This window comes from Podarcis pityusensis (assembly GCF_964106645.2).
Source record: "Podarcis pityusensis genome assembly, chromosome: 3".
Taxonomy (NCBI): Eukaryota; Metazoa; Chordata; class Lepidosauria; order Squamata; family Lacertidae; genus Podarcis; species Podarcis pityusensis.
Genome location: NC_138026.1, coordinates 68,538,630 through 68,565,695, shown reverse-complemented (window position 1 = coordinate 68,565,695; position 27,066 = coordinate 68,538,630). Strand labels below are relative to the sequence as shown.

General features: G+C 41.2%; 2 long non-coding RNA genes across 5 annotated transcripts; one reads left to right on the top strand and one right to left on the bottom strand.

Moving 5' to 3' along the window:
• Nucleotides 1-609: 609 nt before the first annotated feature.
• On the bottom strand, nt 610-12,382 carry LOC308473418. Of its 4 annotated transcripts, XR_013984083.1 has the most exons (5): nt 11,654-12,382; nt 10,811-10,877; nt 8,497-8,611; nt 3,973-4,051; nt 610-1,522 (listed from the first exon to the last, which is right to left on the bottom strand). It is a non-coding gene; the product is annotated as an uncharacterized lncRNA (long non-coding RNA). The 4 variants fall into 4 exon arrangements; XR_013984084.1 differs by lacking the exons at nt 10,811-10,877; nt 11,654-12,382 and adding an exon at nt 10,377-10,511; XR_013984085.1 differs by lacking the exons at nt 10,811-10,877; nt 11,654-12,382 and adding an exon at nt 8,822-9,077.
• Nucleotides 12,383-15,170: 2,788 nt separating this feature from the next.
• Nucleotides 15,171-21,812, top strand: LOC308473417. The gene is made up of 3 exons (XR_013984082.1): nt 15,171-15,321; nt 17,477-17,726; nt 20,162-21,812. It is a non-coding gene; the product is annotated as an uncharacterized lncRNA (long non-coding RNA).
• The last annotated feature ends 5,254 nt before the right edge of the window (nt 21,813-27,066 follow it).

Below are 27,066 nucleotides of genomic sequence, written 5' to 3'. Positions count from 1 at the left end.
CAGTACATCTGCAATGATGCTCTTTGTGATTAATGCTAGCTTGGTTGCTCTTACAGGTTTACAAACCTATTTCTAATGCTGGTTAGAATGGAAACTATGGTTAGCTAGCATAAGAGCCAACCCCTAGGGGCCAAGGTTCCTTTGCCCCCTCCCCATAAAATATTTGAGGGGGACCCCCAAAGTTAATGGGCACTGCCATTCAAATGCTGTGTGCGCGCCATATTTTGTGATTGATTTTTTTATTCAAGTTGGCACCCCTGTTAGTTAGCAGTTATGGTGGACTGTTGTGGTGGGTTGTGTCCAATTAAGTTGCACAAGGACATCTGTGCGACAGAACTTTGTCTCCCTCTTCTCCCCCTGCACCCCACAAATCAGCCCCAGAGGGTTAGAAAAACCAGCAGAACCCAAACAGATGAGGAGGTCGAATGGAAGGAGAAGTTCTATTGGATGCAAACCAGTATTCCTTACAGGAGTTACTTAAGCCACATTTTCTGCAAAGCCTTGGACACAATGCCTTAATCCTCATTCTACTCAAAGGTAAGTCCCACAGAGTTTGCTGAAGCTTACTCCCAGGTAAGTGGGTAGTCTGAACTGTAGTATCTTTATTGACAAATGTAATGAAGAGCAAACAGAAAGTTCCTACTCAGTACTTAGAAATGATTTATCCCACCACATAGAAACCACAAGCTGTGTGTATATTTTTGTGTGTGTACCTGTATTTCCTGTATTACAGGGGGTTGGACTAGATGATCCTCAGGGTCTCTTCCAGTTCTACAGTTCTGTGATTTTTTGGTTCTATGATCGGCGGCACTGTTGGTACCATCCTGCCCTCTTCTCGCACTCCAAAACATTTATCAGGAGAAATGGTACAAAACTGGTTTGCATACAAATTTCTTTTAATAGAAGGCATCACCATGTTGTACTTAATTTCTGAAATGGTGGTGGTGGAGGGGAGGAAGTCTGTCTTAAGCCATGTCTGCAAGCTCTTTGCTGTATCCCACTTGTATGGCAGAGACACAGTGGTTGTGGTGACTAAAGACATTCTGAATTGAAGACACTCTCATCTTACTACAGTGGTACCTTGGTTTAAGAACAGTCCAGTTTAAGAACAATTTGGTTTACAAACTCCGCAAAACCAGAAACAGTGTCTTGGTTTGGGAACTTTACCTCGGTCTAAGAACGGAATCTGAATGGTGGAAGGGCACCGGCGGCGGGAGGCCTCATTAGGGAAAGCGCATCTCAGTTTAAGAATGGTTTTGGTTTAAGAACGGATTTCCGGAACGGATTAAGTTCATAAACCGAGGTACCACTGTATTTCACATTTCACTGAGTAGCCCTAGAAACAAAGTTCCCATTACCATTAAGCAGAAATATTTTACATAGTAAAATTATCTTTTCCTACAAAACTTTACTTATTGAGTATCCATTCATAAGAAGCAAGAGAAGGGAATGTTCACTGTGTTAATATGCTTCATCAAGCTGTGTATTGGCCCAAAGGTGGTAGATACCAGCCAATGCGGAACTGCATATTTTTAAATATAAAGTTTTTGTAAAAATATAAAGAATAAACAAACCCCCACACATCTGAAATACAGGAACTGTTCCTGTGCAGTTAATTCCAGTAAACTAGTTATTACAAAAGCTTTTATTTCTGCCCAGAATACTACTGAGTATCATAAGAGAAACTAGTTCACTATTATACAGTTTTCCATATATAAGGAAATGATGCAAAAGAGATAAGCCATTTTCAAAACAGATCAGCTTGTCTCTTTAGCAATGGAAAACGTCAGCCTAAAAATAACAAAGATCTGTCTGTCCACATAGTTCTCTGCTTCACCTGCATGTCATTCTTTGATCCTGGTCCATAAATCCTATGGGGAGGATTTGTGTGACATGTGTGTTCTGCATTACACCCAGTTGGTGTGATTATAAACCATACATTGTGGCTATAATATTTGCATTAAATATGGAACCTGAGCTTAAACATGTTTACTTGGAAGAGAGTCCTACTCATCATAGTTCTAGCATATATGTTTTAGATTACTGTATTTATAATATATGAAATGGCATTTTGGGGAAGAAAGTGAATGTATTACAATAACAGCTCAGCTCCCCCTAATGGTGTTACTAATGCATCTCTATCAACTTATGGGATATTCTCTGTTGATCAGATCCCTGCTGATGAACAGTAAAGCGGATTTGATGTTATGTGAATAATTGTAAGATTATTATTTAACATCAACATTTTTTTTTAATCGGGCTCACATGGGGGTCCCTTTCAACGTTACAATTCTATGATTCTATGATTTAAAGAAATTGCAATAAGCCATTACTGGAATTCGCACATGAACAGAAAGAGGGGCATTAAATGCACTGATATGTCGTCATTTGGATTCCCAGTGGCATTGTTGTTGCTACGGTCTTTAGAAGACTGGGGTGAAATTTCCCAAGTCTGAATAATGGCATTCTGTCACTTAGTCTGAAATCTTCTCTTCTGCTCTCCAAATGGACAGAGCAATCTTCACTTTCTGTGTATCACTGTTGTGCTGCTGCTAAACAGATTGTCTGTTGTCCCGCAGAGTTGGTCTCATTTCACTAGTGGATAAAGCGATTCTTGCAAATAGCTTGCAAAATGATTTGGGATCCTTTGGGATGAAAGGCGTTATAAAAATGTGTAAAATTATTATTACCAGGGAGAAAGAAAGAAAAAACCCACCACTGTGTGTACTGTTTATATCAAGCGGGGAATGGGGAGGTGACTGTCTTATGTTAATGAAATGCCTGTTTCACCCTTATTACTGGAGAAACTGTGGGAAAAGAGTTTATCATGTGAAAATACAACACCAATGTTCCTACAATAATACAGCAGAGGCCAATGAGACATGTGGTAATCTAAGGAGTGAGTGTTGATTGTTCAACTTCAAAGATGCTGGGAATGTGGAAGATGTATCTCACACTTTAAAAAAAAACCCAAAAACATGGGAACTGCTTCAACTTGATTTTGCCAGGTTTCTTGGGATTTGCAGTACATTCAGCAAAGCAATGGCGTTGCTGAAGTACAACACATTGGAAAACGTAGGCCACACAAAGCTGCTGTTACTCTGTTAATTGGGCAAGCATAAAAGTAAGTCAGGATGAAAACTTTGTCGCACTAAGATCTAGTTCTCACTGACAGTGACGGAGCTTCATGCTCTGGCACCGGGGGGGGGGCAGAGAGCAGGCGGGGGCAAGGCTGGCGCGCATCCTGGGGGCAGGGCACCCAGCACAGGCGGGGGGCAGCCGCATTGGCACCCCACTGGGATTGCGCTGCCGGGGGCGGTGCGCTCCTCCCGCACTCCTCTTCCTCCGCCAGTGCTCACTGAAGTAGTAAAGTCAAAGTGAAGATTTTGGATGACAAAACTCCTTTAATTCTTCATTTTAGAGAGCAAGTGAGGGCCTACAGATTAAGGTTGCAGGCCTGTGGTCTCTGGGAGGGCACCAATGGGACCACAGAACTGCCAAATTTCCCACTTTGAGGGGAGAAAGAGAAGCTCATCCTCAGAATAGGAGATCCCTCCTCCATGAGGCTGTGGAAAGACCAGCTCTCCTCCAGCGTTGGAGAGGTCAGGGAGGAAACATGTATGGGTTGTGGACCTTAATAGCTACCAACTTCCCATTTGGCTGACACACTCTTGGAATGGGATAGGTGGGGGGACAAACTACACCAGCCTTGGAGGTGACAGAGCTTGTTTTCTTTAATGTAAGGGAAACTGTTTCAAAAACAAAAAACCGGAATATGAGAAATGGTTCATCTGCTTTTGGCTCTACCTCCGTCTGTCCTCTTGGATTGCTCCACTCATGTTGTCAATAATGTGAGCCCACATGTGAACTGAGAAGTGCTGTAGCCCAGATCCATAAGGTTTGCCACCTCAGTGAGAACTAAGCTATCTATCTAAAAATGTTCTGCAAGAAAAGTAAAAACATTTTTTTAACCTTTGTTCCCTTGCATTAAGTTTGGCTGTTGAGATCAAAGTGAAGACTTTGGATCACAAAGCTCCTATTATTCTTCACACTATAGAAATAAAAAGATTTGCACTTATACAAATAGTTACAATACTTTGAAATAATGTTCTGCTAGCTAAATGTATTTTTCAATGTACTATTTAATTATGGATATGCTTGATTTAACACTTAGTACCAAAATGCTAAAAATCTCAAAAGTGCTAAGGTCTACATGAAGCACAATATTGCTGTATTGTGTGCAAAAGCATTTTAAGATTCTGATTCTGGGAGAGCTTTATTGAAAACAGTACTTAGGTACTTGTCTCTGGGGCCTAGTGCTATACAAGTGTGATACAGGAGAGAGGGAGAGAGAGAGAGAGAGGGAGAGAGATGGCCCTTTTAACACATAAACGCTGGGCACAAGCTAGCTAAAATTATACACATTCAAGTCCCATTGATTTCAAAGAGAGATTTTTGCATTTTTAAGTTGATTGACTTAAAAAATTAATCAACTTTAACGGCCTCAGTTCATACATCTGGCATGAATAGCTACTATTAAGGCCCATTTAGAGTGCAAAGTGGAAGATGAGCATGAACTTCACTTGGGGCATTTCAAATTTTGCAAGTGATGCTATACCACTTTGCAAAAAAAAGAAAAGAAAAAGAAGGAAGGAAGGAAGGGAAAGAAAGAAAGAAAGAAAGAAAGAAGGAAAGAAAGAAAGAAAGAAAGAAAGAAAGATGCAGGTTCAGGATGTTTTAAAATGAATTTATAAATAAGCTTTTTGGCTAAAAAGAAATAATACCAGAAATAAAGATGGATACTTAAACGTTATATTGTGTTCCCTATCTTCTGATCATATTACATGTCCACCATGTCTACTTCTATATCTTTTAACTCCTTATTTTTACTCTTTCACCCCTGCCTCTGTAATTTATTTGCTTCGCCTGATATATTCTGGCACACATTCAAATAACATAGTAGCTAAGTGAAATAGCATATACTTTCTACATTGCATTAACAGGAATTATTAAGTGGTATTACTGGGTGGTTTTTTTCTTGCACACATGCGCATGTGCACACACAGTGGGGGAGAGAGAAATATGTTATCACTTCTGTATTTGAAATAGTAGTTTCATTTTGTTTTGAGAACTGCACATCTTTCATTCTTAGCTGGTAGGCTGACAAAACCAAAGCAACCTGGATAAAAATGAAGGGATTTCAACCACCGTGAAATACTGTGTGACATAACGGCCAACATAAAGCCATCATTCTCAATGTTTACATTGGTACTGATTCTTAACAGCATGACGTTAGCTCAATATAAAGCTATGCTTTTTCTAAAACAACTCAGGTACAAGGATAGCCTTTAACAACCAATCATGTTCCAGGTCTATAAAGAATTACACTACCAATCCAAACTGACATGTACATTAAAGCTCACCTATGGGCACCTTAAATTTTTACTCAAAGCCAGGGATTTACTCATCCCGAGAAACACAACCCCACAATAGTTGCTATGTACATATATCATTCCAGAAATCAATGGATGTTCCAAGTGTTACACTTCCATACATATCCAATTGTTTTACAATTAACCCAATATGACACCTAAAGAGAAAATTTAAATAAGGAAATTCACATCTCGCAGCGTAAATCAGCATGATGAAAAAGCAAGCATTGACAATGCTTAACAATTTGGCTGCTAGTACAACAGCCTGTTTCTTTGAAGTTATTTATGTCTCTGTAGAGTTGCAGCAAAGGCTGATGTATGCAAAGCCATAGTACTTAATGCCAGAACTGACTAGCTGCCAGCATGTTAGGGAAACAGCATTGTGAAGAGGATGTCCAAGGAAACCCGGGAGCACAACTCGATGTATGTTCACTCAAAGGTAAGTCCCTCCGAGTTTGCTGACTCCCAGGTAAATGGGTAGTCTAAATAGTAGTATATTGACTGACAGAAGAACAAATAGAAAGTGCCTATTCATGCCTTAGCAATGCTTTACCCACCCCCTTTTGGCCTGGAGACACTTCTACAGCTGCATTGGATTGTACAACCAGGTTCCACTTTAAAGTGGCTTCCCACATAGCAGCAATAAGTAAGACAATGTGGTGATTCACTCAAAAAAAGCAAAACAAACCACAACCCCTGATCTGCAACATGACAATGTGCAACTACTGCTGCTTTAGAATATTTCCCAATACTTGATAGCTAAACATACATACATTGGTTCTGAGTTAAGTGAACAATAGGGGCACAGTACAGAGTGAGAGTTCTTCAAGGAAAGCAGCCTTCTATGCCTGATGGCGTGCTTTGAGGGCTGGTCCATCATGCTTGCAAATGACATTTATTTATTTATTTATTTATTTATTTAAAATTGTGAACAAGCTCCTGTCTTTTGTGTGTGCCCAGCTTGCAAGAGGTTATTGCCATCCTGAAACAAGTTATGGCAGTGAACTGGGAATTTGGCAGTCTGGTACTGGTACGGAAAGATTCCTCTTAACCACGAAATCACTTGATTTCAGGCCAAGCGTAATAAACAACAAACTCTTGCATTAACAAGTTAAGAACTAGTGTGGCCCAGTGGATACAATGTTATGGCCACTTTACACATTACATTTTTAGGGATACACCTAAAAGGGTTTATGTATGCTTTAAAACCGCAGGATGTGAATGCGCCAAGCAAAAATTTGGAAACACATATATATCAGTCATCCCTGGCTTCTTCTCTCTGAGTGTACACTTGACATCGTTCCCAGACCTGTCTCTGTGTAATGTGTGAAATGGCTCTTAAACCTGTGCTCAAGCTGCATTTCAGCTGCAGTCTCAAAAGCACTTTGCGGGATTAAACAAAAAAATCCACACAGAAATGACTTCTATGCAGGAACTATGAATCCTTCTTGTAGATCAAATGCGACAATTGCATTCATTAGGGTTTTGTTCCATGTCCTTGTGCTGGGACAGGGCTGGCACCAGGTTGACAAGGCCCTGAGCAATGTTCCTTCCAGTACTTCTCCCCGCCAAGCTTACCAGAGTACAGATGACACTGGGCAGTGGCAGGCAGCAACGGAGGCAGGCAGCAGCACAGCTCCAGCTGCACTCCCTTGGCCCAGAAAAAGAGAAGCACTACAGGGCAAGGCAATTGCAGCCAGCACCACAAACATCCTCTTTCTTAAACCCAATCCCTGTAGGCATTGTCCCCAATCAGTACATGGAGGATGGAACCAAAAGGTTATATTAGATAGGATCTATGTGTCTATGCCTTTAGGAACCATTTGGTCCATCTATTGTCCACACTGTCTGGCAACAACTCTAAAGGGCTGTAGTCAGTGTCGGACCATCTGCTTTGGGTGCAGAAAGTCCCAGGTCCAATCTTTAGCATCTCCTGGTAGGTCTGGGAATGTCCCTTCTCTGAAACCCTGAACAGCTGTTGCCACTTAAGTGTGGGCAATACTGAGCTCAATGGAGCAGTGGTCTTGGACTGACTCCACCCAAGGCAGTTTCTCATGCTCCTAAGTTGGGTTAGGTTTATTTAATTTATGACTCACTTCCCGCAGCAAAAAAGCGTGACAATGATTTACAACAAACGCGGTAATAAAAATACAGAAACATATTGAAAACGTTGGGTAAACACATCCAATCACTTGTGCTTCCTAAAACGCCCAAAAAAACAAAAACGTCTTTGCTTGGCGCTGAACCATTGGGGAAAAGAGTGGTGGCTGCACCTGCCTGGTACAGGATAGCGCTTGTTTTTATAGTGCTGGGACATTACAAAAGCAAGACTTGTTTATTTATTTAAAGAGGAGGCTGGCATCAGGTGAGGTGGGTCCCCAGCCTCGCTAGGGTTGCCATATGTCCTCTTTTTCCAGGACACGTCCTCTTTTTCATGGGTAGAGTCGTCATAGCGATCCATAGTTAAAAGTAAAAGTTGGCAAATGTGCCCTCTTTTTGGCTCTTCAAAATATGGCAACCCTCTGCCCCACCATGCCAGGTGCTGGTGCTGTGCCTTTGCCAAGATGCCACAATTATCTGCAGTTCCAGAGAACTTACATACCACATTGATTCCCTACACTCTTCCCCTGCCCCACCAGCTTATATCCTGCTTCCTGGAAGTGCTCTTGAAATGGCTTCCAAATGCTTAAAAATGCACAAAAATGCTTGCACAGGGAGTAAAGAGACTGCATGCATGGCAATCAAATCTGGCAACCCACAAAGAGGACCACATTATATCCTGCAAAAGAGAAGCTTCCATGGATCTCACTTCCTCTCAAACTCCCATTCTTAAGTATTATTGCGAAATCAATAAAAGAAAAGATTGTGTCAGCGTTATATAAAAGTTGTGTGTCTCACCTCCTGCACTGCAAATATGGACAAAGATAGCTTTTTATACAAGCATGGATAAAGGGTAGGGATAATTTGTTAGAAACACTTAAATTGTGCACGACTCTTTGTGTCTGTTGTACATAAATATAGGTCAAACAGATTCCCTGAAATAATTGGTTGTGAATGACCTTACCTGAATTGCTGTTGCTTATGATTCATGGAGCTCCAGGCTGTTCGATGGTAAAAAGAGCAGAAAACTGGGCAAGGAACATAATTGTCAGATCATGTAGAAGAATAGCTGTCCATGGCTAAAGAAACAGATATAATAGGCCTTAAGTTTATTTTAGCTTTAGGATCATTTAAATCACAAGGATGGGAAACATATTGTGTCACCATGTAAAAGCCACATGTTAAACAAGGCAAGTTTTAATGTGCCCTGAAAAAACAACAACACCATGCTGAATTTAACACCTCGGGGCAATTTCTGTATTAGCAATTATTCAGAAGTAATCTTTCACCTTTGATGTGTCAGGAGAGCAAGTCTACAGCCAGAAACCCTGATGGCTGAGGTGGGCAAAAGGTACCCTCCTTCCCCCAGTGGCTGCTTCAAGCAAAATAAAAATTTGGCAAGAGAGCTAGTCACATGGTTCTACCACATCATGTGAAGTTTGACGTTCAGGTAGTTGAACAGACTGGATAGCCTATATGTTTTCTTTTGTATTACTATAAGATTAGAGACATGTTGTATTTTTTTTAAGAAACCAGAGAGTCAGAAAAAGATTGTGGAATTTCCCTGTCAGCCCCTTCCCCTGGAATCCAGAACTACAGACAAGAGTTTTGGTTCCCCCTCTACCCCCACATTAAGCCCCAATGAGAGCCTTTTAAATGAGTCTGTAGGAAGGGGGGTGTTATTGCTTTGCTGTTTCGTTGTACTTATTTACCTGTTTTTATCCTGTATTTTATTGTGTGAGCTGCCCTGCAATCTTCAAATGAAGGGCACTATAGAAATCTAATAAATGAATGAATGAATAAAACAAGAGGTTTGCTGCTTACCCTGTGTGTGTGTGTGTGTGTGTGTGTGTGTGTGTGTGTAGATGAGGATGTTGAGTGCCTAGGAAATTGTTTGTCCCAGGGCTCTTTGCTGGGTTGCACACAACAGTATGTCAGTGACAAAAACCTCTTGACCATCATCATCATTACATGTTCTAGGGCTTTGTTGTATGGTGGGCCGACATTTCAGCAGCCATGGATTCATGGAAGAATGTAGGCCTCCCAAAGAGGCCTTCCATTTGCAGCTGCCACCAATGCAGTTTGGATGAGGAAAGAGGCTGAGCTCATGAGTTTTGGGGTACACAGAGGAGTTGGGCCTGGGAGAGGTGTTTGAGCCTTCCTGGTGATGTCATCAGGAGCGGGACAGGTTTCCAAATACAGGTGGCGGAATGTGGCAGCTTGGTGGTAGAAGTTGGGGGGGGGGGTTGCTCTCATGCATACTACACCATGCATTAGAAAATCTAGATAATAAGGATAGTTCATCCCACTACCAGCACAAGCCAGGCAATTTCTGATATAATCTTTTATTCTATTATTCATCAATTAATAATATTTTTATATCACTTAATACACATCATCTCTACACACCTTTACATCTGTTGAATGATTTATAATGATTCCTCTGCAGGAAAATATTTCGTGTAATAGGTCATCCCCACAACATGCCTAAAAATGATCCTGTGAATTGAAATTACTTTGTACTTAAGCAAAATTTCGCCAAAAGGTATCTTTATTGTTGGCAGGTCTAGTATCATCTCATTTCTTCTGAACAAATACCATGCCTTTTGGTCTACTGGTAGGATTCCCATCATCGTGTATACCAGACCCAAGTCAGCAAGGGCAAAGCCTGATTGAGAGCAGTCTTCCTTGTATGGATCCCGTTTCTGAATCCCACACAGAAGGATGGCAGCCCTACCAACAGACTCCCTTTAATGGTTTCTATGGATGCTATTTTTCTAGAAAAGGAACCGGGACTCACCATGAATGCCTCCCTTGTTCTGTTATAATGGCAATGGCACCCACCTGAGAGGTTCCAGAACTGAGTTCCAGCTGAAAAATGCCCTGGGCACATTGATCTGTGCTGGATTGGGTCTGGGTGAACAAGCCCGAAAAGATTGCCAGCATTGCCAGCACTTGCCTGGGAAGGGTCTGGAATCCAGGCTCCTCTCCTTTTCAAATAGAAGATTTGGAGTACTGCTAAGAATGTCGGTGTGAAAGGGTCTATGCACAAGCATTCCCCAGGCAAATTTGTGGCTCTGCACTCAGATCTTTTTTTAAAAAAAGTTATGCTTTTTATTAAATTGGATAAAAATAAGGGAAGACATGTTGTTTGATCAATTGCCCTGATTAAGTACAGATTAAAGTCTGTAACCTAACACCTATTTACCTGAGAGCACCATTGAACTCAATGGGTCTTTCTTGTGAGTAGAGACATGTGTGAGATTGAAAAAGCATACCAGTTAATCAGCAAATTCCTTAGTCTGGGTTGTAGAACAGGCTCCTTTGGGACTCCCTAAGGTACTTCTGGTAAGCAAAGGAAACACATTTACAATGGTGTGTGTAAATCAGCTTTCTTTTATTTAAATGATGTGTGGTAGCATCAGATCTTAAGCTTCATTAAGGATCCTCAACAAGCGCCTTCTTTGAAGTGTTTAAGTGTGCAAATACAACTGGTTAATTAATCGATCAAACCAGTTAAAAGCCAGAGAGCAAACCAGCTAATCCCTTTAAATCGCTTAGCACTTCTGTCTGCTCCTGTTGCATAAGGGGGGAAAAATAATGCACGCCTTGCTTTAGCAAGTTTTGGCAAAGCGGCTATCTGCGGGGAGGGACTTAACCGAGGCGGCTGTGAAGGATTCACCCTCCCGCCCTCGGCCAGACCGAACTCACCCTCGACAAAACATGGAATCATGCTGAAGATTTGCTTAAGGGGGAAAGGTCCACTCCTTTTTTCAACATGTTGTAAATTTGTACAACTTCACTGATTTTGATCTAGTTGTATGAAGCTGCCTTAAAAAAAAAAAAAAGTTAAGCCAACACTTTCTCTCAGTCTCCTTCAATGTTCGTGAGAAGAGGAGAGAATTTCATTGATCTCTTTTCTCTTTCTCTCTTTGCCCGGGGGAGAGTAAGGCGCTCCGTTCCTGCCTGCGTTCTACATGCTACGGAAATCCAGTCCGGATTTTGCACGCAGCCGGACTGTTCCTCTGGTTCAATCTATTTTTCTACTGCAGCCCAGAGAGTGACTGAGGCAGAATCACACGCAGTCACAGGATCAGTGGATCCTTGCACCATTAACTTACATGCTCCAGACTTTAGAGGAGCTGCAGAATTCAGTGCCCAACTACTTTCCGTCGCCTACAGTTGAAAGCTGCCCCACTCCAAAGCTGCCCCACCGCTCTGCAGCCCCAAAAGCGGAGAAACAAACCACTTTGTGGGAGCCTGAGAAGCAGGGACTATTTTCTCTTACTGTGTCCTCTCCTGGGCTGCTGTAATGAACAACATTCCTAGGTTGAAGCCTCCTCTCTGCTTTGTGCCTATTAGCTGTTCCCGTTCCCTCCCTCTGCTGCTTGTTTTCCGCCCTAATAAAGATCATACCGGAAATAACCATTGCAGACCTGCTTGCGAAGTACAGTAACTAGGAGTTGGAAGTTAAGTGCTTAAGCCCTGAGATCTGCAAGGACGAATGTTTTGGACAGTTAACATAATTGTTTCTCCTGCAAAGTGCTAGCAAAAAAAGAAAGGAAACAGAAAAAAGAGGGGGGGGGGGAGCTGTGCGCAATTGCTCCACATACATCAAGAGTTGTCAGTAAAATCAAACTGACGTCATCCCTGTGTAAAAAAGAGCTGTGTCTTTTGTTCTCTCCCCCCCCCCACCGCCCTGTATATCAAGATTTAAAAATCCACCTCCCGTTTATGCCACGTTAATTGCAATGCAAAAGGAGACCTTCCACTAAAACTTGCCTAGGCTGTGCTACATTTTAATGAATGCAAGCCTGCCTTTTGATCTCTCCGAGTCAGTTGTGCCGGAAGGTTAGTTGCATATCCTGGCTGCGCTGAAATTCGATCAGCAGAGGGGGCAAAGAAAAAGAAAAGCATTTTAACGGGAATCAATAGAGGATCATAGGGTCTGGGAAGGAAATACGTGTTGACTAGGAAATTTATGCGAGGGTTGTTATACATGCATAGATATTACACACGCACCCATATGTACATGACTTGTGTTTTTGTTTTTGTTTTTTAATTAGCCACAACGATAAATAAGCCCAGAGACAATGAAAGAGAAAGGCGGGGGTGGGGAATCCAGCTTGGCTGTGCTTCGTTGTGTTTTAGCTCCAGATCGAGGAGTTCGTGCACCGCTTCCAAGCACAGAGCATACATTTAAAGCGGCATGCTCCGAAAAAGATCGCGGATATTGCAAACGGGTCGCAATATATTAAATCTGTTTACTCTTGCGAGTGACTTTGGCTCGCCCCGCCCTCTTCCGTCCGTGGTGTCGTAAGAGAAATTCCTCCGAGTTTGCACTTCTTTTAAGTTTTTACTCTCCGGAAAGGGGCTTGGGCATGAGCTGCGGGTGAGGCTAAAGGAAATTCTTCACTTTGCAAAGAAAAGATGATTTTCATGGCACATTTTTGAAATCGCTTAGATGCCCCTCCCGTATTTAAAAAACAAATAGGCACTGCTCAGCTTCTATACAAACAGAGACTTGATTAGCATAAAAATAAGCCTCCTTTTTCTTTTTGAATTCGTCTAAACGCACATTACTGCGCGCGTGCGTTCGGATTACAGTGTGAAGGAGATTGTCTTAAAAGTTTGAGAGGTCAGCAGTAAGATCGGGAGTCACAGGGATAGGGAATGGTTATTTCATTCTGTTAATTCAACACAAACACGCTCCCAATAAATAAATTAGGACCTTCAGAATTAAAAGTGTCAACTGGTAAAATAAAGCATTATGAGGAAGAATCTGATTAAACAACATTTACACTGTAAATTTTACACAGTCAATAAAATAAAACCAGTAGCAGGGCCAAGTTACATTCACAGCACATTATTAATTTTTATCTTATTTTTTAGTTACTCTGGACTCTTTCTCAGTGCTGGATATTTTTAAGATTTTGTATGGAAAAAGACATGCAACAAGATACATATTTACTCAGAAGCAAGCTCCACTGACGTCTTTATTCACAATTAAATGTATATAACTGCAATGTTAGGTTGTAATCCTAACCCCATTTACCTAGGAGTAGGCCCCTTTGAATTCAGTAAGACTTACTTTTGAGTAGAAATAGTTAGGATTGCCATTATTATTGTTTTAAATTACACAGATCTTCTGGGGCAAAAACAAAACCCAGTAGAGACTCTGATTGGTCCTCCCAGGTCCCTAATAAGTAAACAGTGAGAGGTTAGGAAAACCATTGTGACTTAACGTTAGCCAAAGTTGTTGATTAATTTTAAAATGAAGTCCAGGCACTGGTACAAAGTCAATAGGAGACAAACTGGATGGTGTTAACTGTTGGTAGAGAGGGGTGATGTTTTTATCCTAGTTCTCTGAGTAGTGGAAGGACAGAGGGCCTCTCCAGACACCTATTCATTCATCCTTCACCCTATTCTCTCGTACAATGTTGACCTGGTGGTTAGACAGTGCACAGTCTTTACTGAGCATTTGTTCTGATTTATTTCCAGATCGGTAATATGATAACGATCATCATCCTGATTTGTGGCATGTATATGCATTTTCCCATTAATCATTTGCTTGTCCCGCATTTTTCAATGCAGTTCCCTGTCACTTTCCAAACTGCAAAAATCAAGGTTCTTTTTTAAAAAGTGGATTTGTTGTACTAGGGTGACAGAACGCTTTAATCCACTTTAATTTCACACACCTAAAGATCCAGTATGTGATTGAATCTCTCATGCAAAAGTCTGGAGACACCCTGAATGACTTTAAAAAAAAACAAAACAAAAAAACCAAACAAACCCACGCACCTCCAATTCAGGAACATCCAGAGAAACAACCTGTGTGATTTGAAAACCTGCATACTGTATTGTGAACCCTAGTTGGCCCTAATCAAGGTATAGTTTTGCTACTGTAAATTTTGTAATCATAGGCCAGTACAGCTGCTTGATTCTGATGTCCTTTGGTAACAACTAAATCTAGAAGTTAAAGGATGGGATCAATATCAAACCCAATTTAGAAACATCTATTTTTTGTTTTAAAAGTTTTGGAAATCACGCTAAAGCGTAGTTCGGTGTAATCTGAAAGCCAGCATGGATTCATCCTTTTAAATGCATTGTTCTACTATCCCTATGGAGAGAAGATATTGGTGCTTAGGATGTTTCTGTGCTGCAGGCACAAAAGTTCAGAATGAAAACAAAGGTTACTATGGGGGGGAGAGTATATTTGTTTAGATGTTAAAGAGTTAATTTTGCTCTACAGATTCAGACTTTCTGCAGTAAACTTCTGAAATGATGCACATTAGACACTGAAATTATAAAACAAAGGCATATCCTTTCTTGCCTGTTCCTGATGAGCACTTGCATACGTGATTGTAAGTTTGTGTGTTGTTTTCCTCTGACTTTAAAAATATTTTTATGTCTTTTTTCTTTCCCCCTTTTCTTTCTTTTCTTATTTACTTTAACTCACTATAATAGTTTCAATAAAATAATAATAATAATAATAAGATGCTGATGCTGATGTTTGTGCTATTTTTATTTGTTTTTGTTTTGTATTTGTTTCTCATGATTGCAGACATTTAACCCTGTTGCTGGTCCCTGATGTTTTTGTAGCTGGTTGGACATGTACTGTATGTTCTATGTTGGTGTGAGTGTATTCTGCATTTTTTATCACCACCGTCCTTACAGTTGGCTCCTTTATTCATATAGCTGATGTGATGCATTAAGAGGGGAGAGAATCTGAATTTGCCAGCATGTGAATTCACCAGAAACAGTGGATGAAGTACATGTCTTGTCCTAGGTGATGACCTTTATTAATTCTCTGTTACCAGGCATTGTTGTGAAGCAGGGTGGGGGTTATACTAACATTCTCAGTGTTTTGCTACAAGTAGTACTTTTTGTTGTGGGAAACCTGTCTCTTAGATCAGAATTCACTACTTGGCTTTATTGCCAGGGGTGGGGAGGAGGTAGCAGGGCCCAAACCACATTTCATTCAAAGGCCCCTGATACCTAGTAGGGGCTGATGCCATCACTTTCTGCAAACACTAGAGGCCTCTGTGTAGTAACTGCTGCTGTTTGTGTGCATTGGTGTAGCTGCTGTGGGAGAATCGCTAGCCCTGGCTTCATCCTTGGGGAGATATGGGTGACCCACATGTGCAGGCCAGAGCCAACTCAGGCCTGCACAGAGGCCTGTAGATGGCAGCGCAGGCTGACTCTGCCATTGGCCGAGTGGCTAGAAGTCTCTTGAGCCAGGATCAGGTTGTGGAGGAGAACAGGTTTGCAAGTTTGCTGATTCAAGTAAATGAGCCAGGTATTTTGGGACACTTGTGATTTCGTGGAATCATGATTCTGAGATGAAATCTTATTCTACGGGAAACAAACAGCAAATACATAAAAGACGGCACAAGAAAGAGGAGGAAAACGTAGAAAAGGGTAACAAAACAAATGGAGCAGGGGGTGAGCGTGTGGAGAAAACCTAGCGTATATTTTTGGTCTACCACGCAACCTTTTCGCCCCCAGGAGTTACACATGGCAATCTCAGATGGGGTCTGGGGTTGCCATTTTCACACCTATGTTCATACCCACTGACCATCTCTCTGAGACATGTTCTTTCTCTTGCACACACAATTGTAGTAAGGAGGAAGGTGCACAGGGAGAGGAATCTGAAAGGCTTTATTTTCCCCATCATCATCACACTCTCCCCACCAGGCTGGGAAGGAACCTGATTTACACAAGAAAGGAAGGTACATATTAATGAGAGTCCCCAAGCACGGTTCCTCTTCATCACAATTGCACTGCCCCCCCAATTGATGGCCTGGGGAATGGGGCAGTTGTTAGCAGGGAGAGGCTTGACCACTTGTGCCAGGTCACAGGCCAAATCCAACTTCTGTGTTGCCCATGTATGTCCATGGCCCCGTGACAGGGATAATGAATAGACATAAAGAAAGAGGGGAAATCACAATACATTTTATATTGGACACAAACATTTATGTTTCACACTCCTGGCGTTCGTAAAGGCTGGTCTTTGCATGAGTCAGTCCTTAGCACTGAGGTATCTGAGGAGCTCAGGAGGTATGATGGCCTCTGACGTTTGATGGTATCTGGGCAAGATTACTTGAGTGTGGCTGACAAACGTTAGCTTATGCAGAGGTTCCATTAATTTCCAAGAATTTACAGTCTTTCTGAGGCTTGCAGCATCAATATCTCTTGTCCAGATGTTGCAATGCATCACTGCAGAAGAGCATCATCTTCTGTGGGGCTGAGGGCTTAACACCCTAAACACACATGGCTGAAGAAAGAACCCGATGGCAAGTTTTAACAGAAAACGATTTTACTTTTATTGATTCACGTCTCAACTTCCATTAATCCTTTGTAGCTCAAGGAACTGTATACATTCATTCAGCTGACAATTTTGAAAATGCCAGCCTTCTAAAGGTTAATTACATTTTTACATATTTGTTTGGTGCGTCGTTTATTTTACAAAGCAGAACTATTGTAAGTGTCTCTTTTATATAAACCCTGTGTCAAAATATTTCAGTGGGTTTTGCATATGAAGGAAATACTACCTGTACATATTACAGGTAAAGAGAACTCTGTGGTAATCAGTGGATTATGGAGTGTGAATGTGGTGTTCGTAGATCCCCTCGCTGTTCCAAAATAAAGCAGATCAGCATCTCTCTGGTCCTCCAGTGACCTCCCCATTGAATCATAGAAGGAATTCCACATTATCTGCTGTGAATGCTGGCCTTTCCCAGAGGCTGGTTATATTCATGCGTGTAGAGCTTTTGATTAGATCTGCTGTTTTGCCTATGGCAGTCTCTGCAAAACACCATTTCTCTATACATCATTTGAGCATTAGGTGTGATAAGATTGCCACTCTTTATTATATAGTATAAAACAGGGGCTCTCTTCTAAATAATCTTTTCTCCTGTTTCTCCTCTGCTCTTGTCCTACAGGGAGGTGAAAAAGAAAAGAAAAAATGAAGGTGGCGAAGGGGGAAAACCTTTCACCTCCTTAGATGCAACAAGGAACTATTTTCATTTACAAAAGCCAAAGCATGCTACATCTCACATTGTTCCAGGTGGAAGAGAAAGATGATAAAACAATGTTATTTATATTTATTTATTTATTACATTTACAAAGCACCTTTTCCTCTAAGGATCTCAAGGAGGCATACATGAATCTTCCTCCTAATTTCATCCTGAGGTAAGTTAGGCTGAGAGAGGGTGACTGGTCTGAGGCCACCCAGTGAGCTTCATGGCTGAGTGGGAATTCAAACCCTGGTCTCCCGGATCTTAGTCGAACACTCAAACCATTACTTTACTTCACCTACATGAAAATTGAAACATTTTTGATCCCAGAGGATGGTCTACGACAGGCTTCCTCAACCTCGGCCCTCCAGATGTTTTTGAGACTACATTTCCCATCATCCCTGACCACTGGTTTTACTAGCTAGGGATCATGGGAGTTGTAGGCCAAAAACAGCTGGAGGGCCGAGTTTGAGGAAGCCCAGTCTAAGTGCTTGGGTACTCTGCCTAGATAGAGACCCCTAGTGGGGCACCTTTTGGCCATAGTGAGTCTTTGGAGGAAAGGTGAGCTAGGAGAGTAATGAACATAGGAAGCTGCAATTGTTCTGGGCCTGCCCTGCATCCCTTCCCTTCCTTAAACTCCAGCTGTCTTTCACAAACTGTTTGGCGGTGTGCCAAGGAGTTGATGATGAAAGACTGCCACCCTTGCATCTATTATTGAGCCCCAAATGAGGCATCTGGGCTGGTGTTTATTTAGATGGTTCAGATCAGTTATTTGGTATGGCAGTAGTGAAGGAGGAGAGAGGATATATTCTTGGGAAGCAAGAAAAATTGATCTGGTTGGCTTCTTTCATCCAGCAGGATAGGGATTGGCTCAGTTAGCGATGAAAACTTGCTTCAGCTTGCATTTAAAAGAAAAATTACCTGATTCACAGTTTGTGAAATCATATGTGAACCAAAACACAGCCATCCTTTGCAATCCACACTTTTGCAGACAACCATCCAGCCAAGTGATTTGTGCAAAAATACTAGGGTTAAATGTGCATATATTAGTAAAAAGAACATAAAAATACATATGGGGGAATTGCTTTGCAAAAATGTGTTTATTGGACAAAAATTCATTTTGTATTGGACAAATACAAACTATGGGAACTATGGGAACAGTAGCTCTAGGAGGGACGCTTAATAAGCTACATTTCGCAGGATCATTTAGGGGAGGCCATGACTGTTGAAAGTGGAATCATAGTTATTTAATGGTATGGTGTGAATATGGCCAAACATTTGGTGCTACATAAGCAGGGCTGGCTTCCCCATAAGGCAAGGTGAGGTGAGCACTTTGGGCAGCAGCATCCACAGAGACAGCAACTCCCAATGTACATCTTTACTCCCCTCTTGTACCCGATGTAGATCTTCACTCATCCATTTTTCCCTGGCAGGGAGGGGACTGCCATTTTGTGGTCTGCCGCAGATGCCAGAATGTCTTGGGCTAGCCCTGTACATAAGCCTTTGCCAACCCAGTGCCTACCAGCTGCTTTGGACATCTGTGCTGACTGGGGCTGATGGGAGTTGTAATAATAATAATAATAATAATAATAATAATAATAATAATAATATACCGCCCTATACCTGGAAGTCTCAGGGCAGCTCACAGAATAAAATCAAAATATACAACTATAAATACATAATCAAAATGAAAACAACAACAACCCAATAACCCCCCCCACCCAAAAAAACCATATGGAGGTCACTGGGTTGTTGAAGGCTGCGTTACATGGATCTACAGAGTTGAATCTGGTTGTGCCCTTCTGCTTCCTGAAGAGCTTTTGATCCACTGGATGTGCCCACTAATGGAAGAAGGAGGTGGGGCAATTTTGGCTGGTTTGTATCACCTTCAGCACTGTTCTGGAAGGCCTTCCAATGCTCTGGAGTAGTTGTGGTGGTGCGAGGATGGAATCAGCCAAAAACCGCAACACTCTTCTTCCATGTAATGAGGTTGAGGGCATGTTCTTTCATATGTGGTGAACCTGTAAAAGGGTAAATGAATATTGGAAAATAATTCATAATGAATTGGAAAAAAATGTTTAAAAGCACTTTCCCAAAAAAACCAAGAGTCCTTTTTGTTGGGAATAATTCAGGCAGAAATTCCCAGGTGTCAAAAATGGTTATTTATGTATGCCACTACTGTGGCCCGTGTTTCGTTAGCCCCCAAATGGAAAATGAGCGAGGTCCCAACTAAAGAAGAATGGCAACTTAAACTGATGGAATATGCGCAGCTTGCGGACCTAACATATAGAATAAGGGAACAAGATGAACATATGTTTAAAGAAGATTGGAAACTGTTTATTGAATATATGGGGGGAAATTGTGTATACTTGAAAACGCAGACAGCATTAAGATAAATTCAACAGTGTAAATAAGTTTTGATGGATGTAATAATGAAATACTGAATGGTTTAGTTTATGTAAAATACGTAGGAATTTATGTTATGTAAAATGAACCATCGAAAGAGAAGAAGACGTCATTGATATTTTAAGGTTGTTTAAATGAATACTCTAAATTGTAAAACAGAAAATTTAAATATATATACATAGACACACTCTTCTCCTTCCACAGGCAGAGGTGCCCACTGAACATTTCCTCAAGATGCTCAGGCACCCATGCCACTCTTTAAAGAATATGGCCTCCACGTTCCTTTAATCATAGAATTGTAGAGTTGGAATGGAACCACAAGGCTCATCTCATCCAACCCCCTGCAATGTCGGAATGTTTTGCCCAAAGTGGGGCTCAGAGCCATGACCCTGAGATTAAGAGTTTCATAGCATTCATTCTGCAAACTCTTAAACCATACATACATCCATTGAACTTCTTTATCTTAGCATTACATCTCTCTGGGCACAAGGTGTTAGATTAGGTAATTGGCCTTGGAGAGAGAAGTGGTCAACCCATTTATCAAAGGCTACACCCCCACTAATCCGAAAGCAAGACACAAAACAGAACTTTTATTTTATTTCTTACAAATGAAGGCCCATCTATCCTTGGCTGTGTCAGCAGTGATAGCCCGTTTTTTCCAGCATTGGTTGTTGACTTCCCCTGACACCATATCACAACCCATTAGTGCTAGAATCTGACAAGTCCCGCTGCAACAGCAAAATGGCAAGTTCTTAAAAAAAATATAGTAAAGGGGACAGACAAAAACAGCTTTGCTTTAAAAAGTTGTTGGTTTTTGTTTTAAAAAAACCTAACTCCCTTATTTATTGATGCTTAAAAAAAAAGGACGCTTATATTTTTTATTTTAACCCTAATATGAAGTGGTGTGTGTGCTTAATGTATTGCTATTCTTGTTTAGAATTTATGTTTTAGCCAAGGGATTGTATTGACATGGTATATTAAGAGGATCCCTTTAGATGGTTTCAGGAAATATTTTGCTGATGCTGTTACATTGTACGTTTTATTTTCATGTGCTTCAGATAAATTAGCGGCTTTTTCAGTGGAGTTCCAGGTGTCTCAAAAGGAATATCTTTGCTTTTTGTTAACTGAGGTAGATGGTGTGTTGTTTTTTTAATACTGTGAAGTTATATAGTGACTGTCTGTATTGTGGAAGGTACAATAATGGGAACAGCAAGCGTTCCTAGTGATTGTACAGATGATTGCCCAGGGGAAGATGATGACAGCCTCCATAGTTCCAGTAGGCCTTGTACATGCAGAGATACAGGGCCTGAGCAAGGGCAGGCAACTTGTCAAAATCGTAGAGCCAAGGTCCCTGCTTGATATTACTCTAAGGGCTGCATGCATGCTTTGCTGTATGAAAGCCCAAGGGATGCTGAAAGCAAACAAATGGAGCCTATTAGCAAGCCACTGACTGTTGTTAGCGGCAAATGGTTAAGGGGCAGCAGCAGGAATAACAGCAGCAAGGAGACAGAACCTAGTGCAATGCAAAGACAACTCTGAAATGAAGGCACCGGGCCTTTATTCCTAAATCAAGGGGTGAAAAGGCCCAAGCTTGCATGGGATTGTATTGACTGATGTGACCCTCCTTACCCCTACATGTGCAGGTGAAACAAAAGCACCCTGCACACGCTTAATGGCACACTCTTGCTTTGTACTACTTCACATGCTGATATGGTCTGTGGCCTAAGTCAGTAAATCCCATCCAGCAGTTACATCTTCACATGTTCCAAGCCTGATTCCTAACACCAAAATAACTAAAATGACATGAGAGGTGAAGCTTTGACTGGAGCATAAAATGGACCCAAATATGAATGTAATGTACCTACTCAAATAAAGTTAAATCGTGAAATGTATTATTTTCAGGGTGGTTGTGTGTGTGTGTGTCTCTCTCTGTGTATGTTTCACGAAGGTAGATGAAAAGTCATATTCGCTGGCTGAGAGATTTGCTGAAAATAGTGGTCTCCACAAAGATTCCGGCAACTGAAAAACAAAGAAGTTTTTTAAAAACCCATGTGAAAACATGTGATGATCCTGGCCTACTGGAGAAGGCTACTGCCATTTTAAAAAGCGTCAGACTCCACTGTGGGAGCCCACCCAACTTCCTAAACATTCTTTGTCTTGAATCCTACAGAATACTTGTGTGAGTGGAATAACCTGCTTGTACACCTCATGTACCTACTGATCATCCCCAGTTGTGCTATTCATTTGTTCAGTTCCTCACATGATTACTATTGTGAGGAGAGGGAAAGTGTGGAACTCATCCCTGCTGCCCTTCACATGTTGGGGGGCAGGAAAGGTCTGAAGAGGAGATCCTGGGTAACCATAGATCGTAGAGTTGGAGGGGACCCCAAGGGTCATCTAGTTCAGTCCCCTACAATGCAGGAATCCTGCCCACAGCCAGAAACCCTTACCCATTGCACCATTGGAGACAGCAAGACTCTATTGTAGGAAGAGTCCACATGTGCAAAATAGGCTCCCTGGTTCAAGAAGCTCCTCTCCAGGCTGTTGGGTCTGGGGTCTGGATGGGGCCAGCAAGCTTATCCTCACTTTCCTCCTCACTGCGTGTGAACATCTGAATAGGACATGTGTAGTGTCAGATGCTGTTTCAGACAGTCCCCTGACCCTTAGGAGTAGATTTCTGCGCATGCGTGACCGCCGAAACCCAGAAGTAACCCATTCCAATATTTCGGGTTTCAGCGCATCCGTAACATGAAAAAACGCAACCTGAAGCGTCTGTAACCCGAGGTATGACTGTATCCAAAAATATACAAGTAACAAGAATCCTAGAAAAAGCAATCATTAAAAGCAATAAAACGTTAATAGAATTAAAACTGTTTACATATATTAAATCTGTTTAAAACTTACAAATAATTGCAGTTATTCTACTCTGAGTAGAACCTGTTGCATATAAGCCAAAGAATAAAAAAGCATAGCATTTGATAAAAACACAATAATGATAAAAGGCAGCAGTGGGAACCAGTAGTAATATTGATCTATCTCATTGCTAGATTTGTTAGTTCCTTGTTTCACTTTGTGAACTGCTGTGGATTTTTTGTTGAATAAAAGTGTAAAAATAGTTGCAAGCTTAGACTGTGTAATTAATGAAATATAGACAGAGTTCAAAATGTTCTACACACATAGCCACAAAAGTGGTGGGCCTTGAGATGAGCAAAATTCCATTAGAAGCTCATTAAAATAGTCTTTCATGGACGGGCAGGAGAGTTGCTTTCTTACAGAATGAGTCACTGTTTCCCTCCCACACACATTTAGTAGGATCTGCAGAAATATAGTCACTATTATTGTTGTTATAGTTATTAATGATAGCTAATGATAATTACATGCCATTTTACACAATACATAATCATTATGACAATACAACCTAGTACTTAGCATGTATGAAGTCTTTTTCACACAAAGTGCTTAATAGCTTTTTGTTACCCAACTCCCCCCTCCATCACAAATGGAAGAAACCAAGCAAGAGATGTAACATTTCTCCTTTTTTATGCGACTTTCTGAGTGTTAAGTGATCAGGTGACCAATGAGTGGCACAGGTTTAATCATAAACAAACATAGAAAAAGATGCTGCTTTTTGGAAATTTGAACAGTAAGTGGCACTCCATCAGAACCATGGAAATTCTCCAAGCTTAAGCAACCCGCTATAATTGTGAATTTAGAGCGTATCTGCCAGGAATTTAAGCCACTGCGTTTCTTCATACCAACAGGAAACAAAAAGCTATGGAGATCTAACCTTTATCGCTATTCTTTAGGCATGGATCTTGGACATCTAGACCCCATTGGGCAAAGCTAGAGAGATAATAACTTCATATTTTTTCTCTTTATGTTTCTATTCATTTTCTTTCCTCCTGCAGAAATTGACCTATTGGGCCAGTCACTGTGCAAACCCCTGGCGAAGAAAAAAGACAGGAGAATTGTTCTTTTCTTGAGAACCCATGCTGGTAAAAGTCCACATTTCACCCAGCAGGGATGGCTTCAGAAGAGATGCAGGCTGTGCTGTCTTCTCCCATAGGCTTGTGTTTTTCATTCCCATGACACGCACAGCAGATTCCCATGGCCTGGCGCCCTGGGGCCTTGGGCTCCTGTCTGAGCTCAGCTCCTCCTAGCTCAGAAGCCTAATCAGTCAGTCAGTCAGAAGTCTAATGTGCTTCTGCCCCCTTGCCACCATGATGCCTTGCCTTCTTAATGTCTGGGCAGTGACCTTTTAAAAGCTTGTTTGCAGCTTCACTTGCTGCTTTTAGACAAAATGTCTCATTGCTATTGACCACCACCACCCTTAAGAAGTGCCTATCTTCTTTTCTTTATTTCTTTTCTCTGGGTTAGGAAATGTTGTCTGGTGGCAAGAGAGAGATGAAAAGCAGATTAACAGTGGAGATGCCTGTTTTAAATGAATCTGAATGAGTGTCATGAAGAAAGACTTTTCTCTGCAAAGTAGATGTTGTTTTTCCTCCCCAAAGAGTCATGTGGCTCCTTCTGACTCCATACAGGCAGACAAGCCTAATTCAGCTGTCTGTTGCACAGTGTAGTTAAGTGGTTTTGTAAAGCCATCTCCCCTCAAAAGTGTCAGTTTAATAGATTGTCATCAGAACCACTTCAGTTTGGTTGGAGCCTACCCGGACCCTAAGGATTAAATCCTTACTCTAGTGCCAATATAGCTCGGTGAGAAAAGGCATGACTTCTTTCTATAATGTCCAAAGTTGAGTCTGTCCATTTCTGCCTCACCATTTAAAGCATCAGAGGCAACATGACCGAAAAGAAGACCTGTGCTTGAGATGATGATGAATCTTCATCATATTGCTTTGTTTTCAAGATCCAGATTCTGGGAGGCATGGAAGGGCGGGGCTTGGGAAAAGAGTAAGGAGATTTGGAATGGTATGGTTTGCAGGGGCATGGAATGGAAAAAGCCCTACCATAACACAATGTAGAAAAACAGTTCCTAGGATGGTTGGGGGACACACACACAAAAAATATTATTTCTATAAAATGTCTGATGTATACACATTTAAAAGATCCATGCTTTATTTCAGAAATTGGCCTTTGGGAGAAATTTTAAAATTCAAGTTTTAGTTTGTCACTTGCTTCCTATGAAAAAGCAAAGCAACAAGAGCATAAATAGTTTGTCTTTTTGCCATGTTTTTTGTAGGGGCAGGAATCTTGTTTTAATGGGGAACTGAGAAGGAGCTGTCCAGAGTGCTGGTGAATGATGCCCAGCTGCTTTCTGATTACTGAGAGTTTACCAGAGATTGCCAACATGTTTTCAAGCAGGATAAAACTTGGCTTCCCCTGAGAAAAAACAAAACAAACTCTAACATTCTCAGGGTGCTAAATTTTGTGAAGTCAGATGTCATACTCTGGGCTGCAGACATGGAAAACCAATACAATTCTGGAACTGTTGTGTGATGGTCCAAAGTGAAAAGATATTATTTATGTTATTTTTCACTGATTTTGGCACCCAAAGTTTTCCATTCTTATTAAAGCTTCGTTTTATAGCAGCTTAATGTGTGTTCAGTTTAAGCTTTTTATGAATGAATTTTAACGTATCCTGCCAACCTTAGGCAGATGGTATAATTTTATTCCCTGACTTTAATTTTTTTTTTCATTTCTTACAATACTAAGAACTGTTTGATCTTCATCTTGATGTTTTGAAAAGGTAAGAAATAAAAATTATACACAGTCTTTACATGTAAACTAAGCAAACGAATTCTGTTAAAGAAAAAACAGTAAAACAACAGTATTACATATGGCAGATTTTAGGTTTGGATTTTCACCGAGTACACGCCTCTGTTCATTTAGGTGCTGCCCTGGCAAGTCAATTCTTCTTAAGGCAGAGCCATCCATTCAACAAAATGGTGGCATTTTCTGGGATTTTTATCCATACATAGGAGATCACATTCTTCAACACTTTTTCATGTAAAACATTCCCTGCACAGAAAATCTAGCACATCATGAAGAGAGTTAATACATTCCTCTCTGATCTGCTGTCTTTCGATATATAAGGTCTTCTTCTATTTTTTAAAACCTGGCAGAATATTTAAAATGTGATTCTTCATTTGCAGTCCAATCATACAATGTGATTTTGCTTGAATGTGTTACTCATGTAAACCAGACACTAGAGAAGGGATGGGGAATCTGTGACCCTCCCAGAATGTTGTTAGACTCCAGATGTTGTCAGCTCCAGTCATCACAGCCAGTGGTCAGGGATTATAGTTTGAAAAGCCACATACTCTCTTCACTTATGGCAGTCTGAAGGTGAAATCAGACTACCGAAAGAGAAGGTGAAATCGGTCTACCTAAAGAGAAGGAAACATTTGCTAAGAGAAACACCAGTTCCTCTCTGCACCCTGCTTGAAAGTCTGTCCTTCACTGACCTTAGAAGGCATTTGTGTCAAAGTTAGTCCTGCCAAGTCAAGAGAGGAGAAAACCCATCATTATCTGTAAAAAGGGAAGCGGATTGCTTCCTGTTACTAGAGTTCCTGGTACTTAAGATACCCTTTCCTTGGCATAGTACAATCCATATACATATTCTCCTCAGACGAAATTCCCACTAAAGCTGTGTACACACCACACATTGAACTAATTCCTCAAGGATCCTGGGAATGGAACCTTGATAAAGGTGCTGGGAATTATAGCTCAGTGTTATTTTGTGGGGAGATGTGCTTTAAGAGTATGGTGTCTACCTAGCCTTAGTTTTGTGGGACACCCCCTTTAGGAAACAAGTTTAGTGTTGCAGCCTCATTAAAGCTTATCTTGCCATTTCATCTTAGGGGGCTGTGTTTGGTGGCTTTCTTGTTCTACCACAATCAGACCTTAGTGGTAACATCTCATCGCTTCCTGACCATTTTTGTGTTTCGTGTCTTTAAAACGTGATTTGTTTAACCAGGCTTTCTGTTTGCAAAGGTGGGTGAGTGGCATTTGAAGTCAAACTGAGGGGGGGGGGCGTTGCATCCTGAATGAGATACATATGCAGGTCTTGCATGCTCCAGCAGAGGTCAGATACCTACAAGAAAGCTAATTTATTGCAGTATGATAGATTATAACAGCTTATTTGGAGTTCC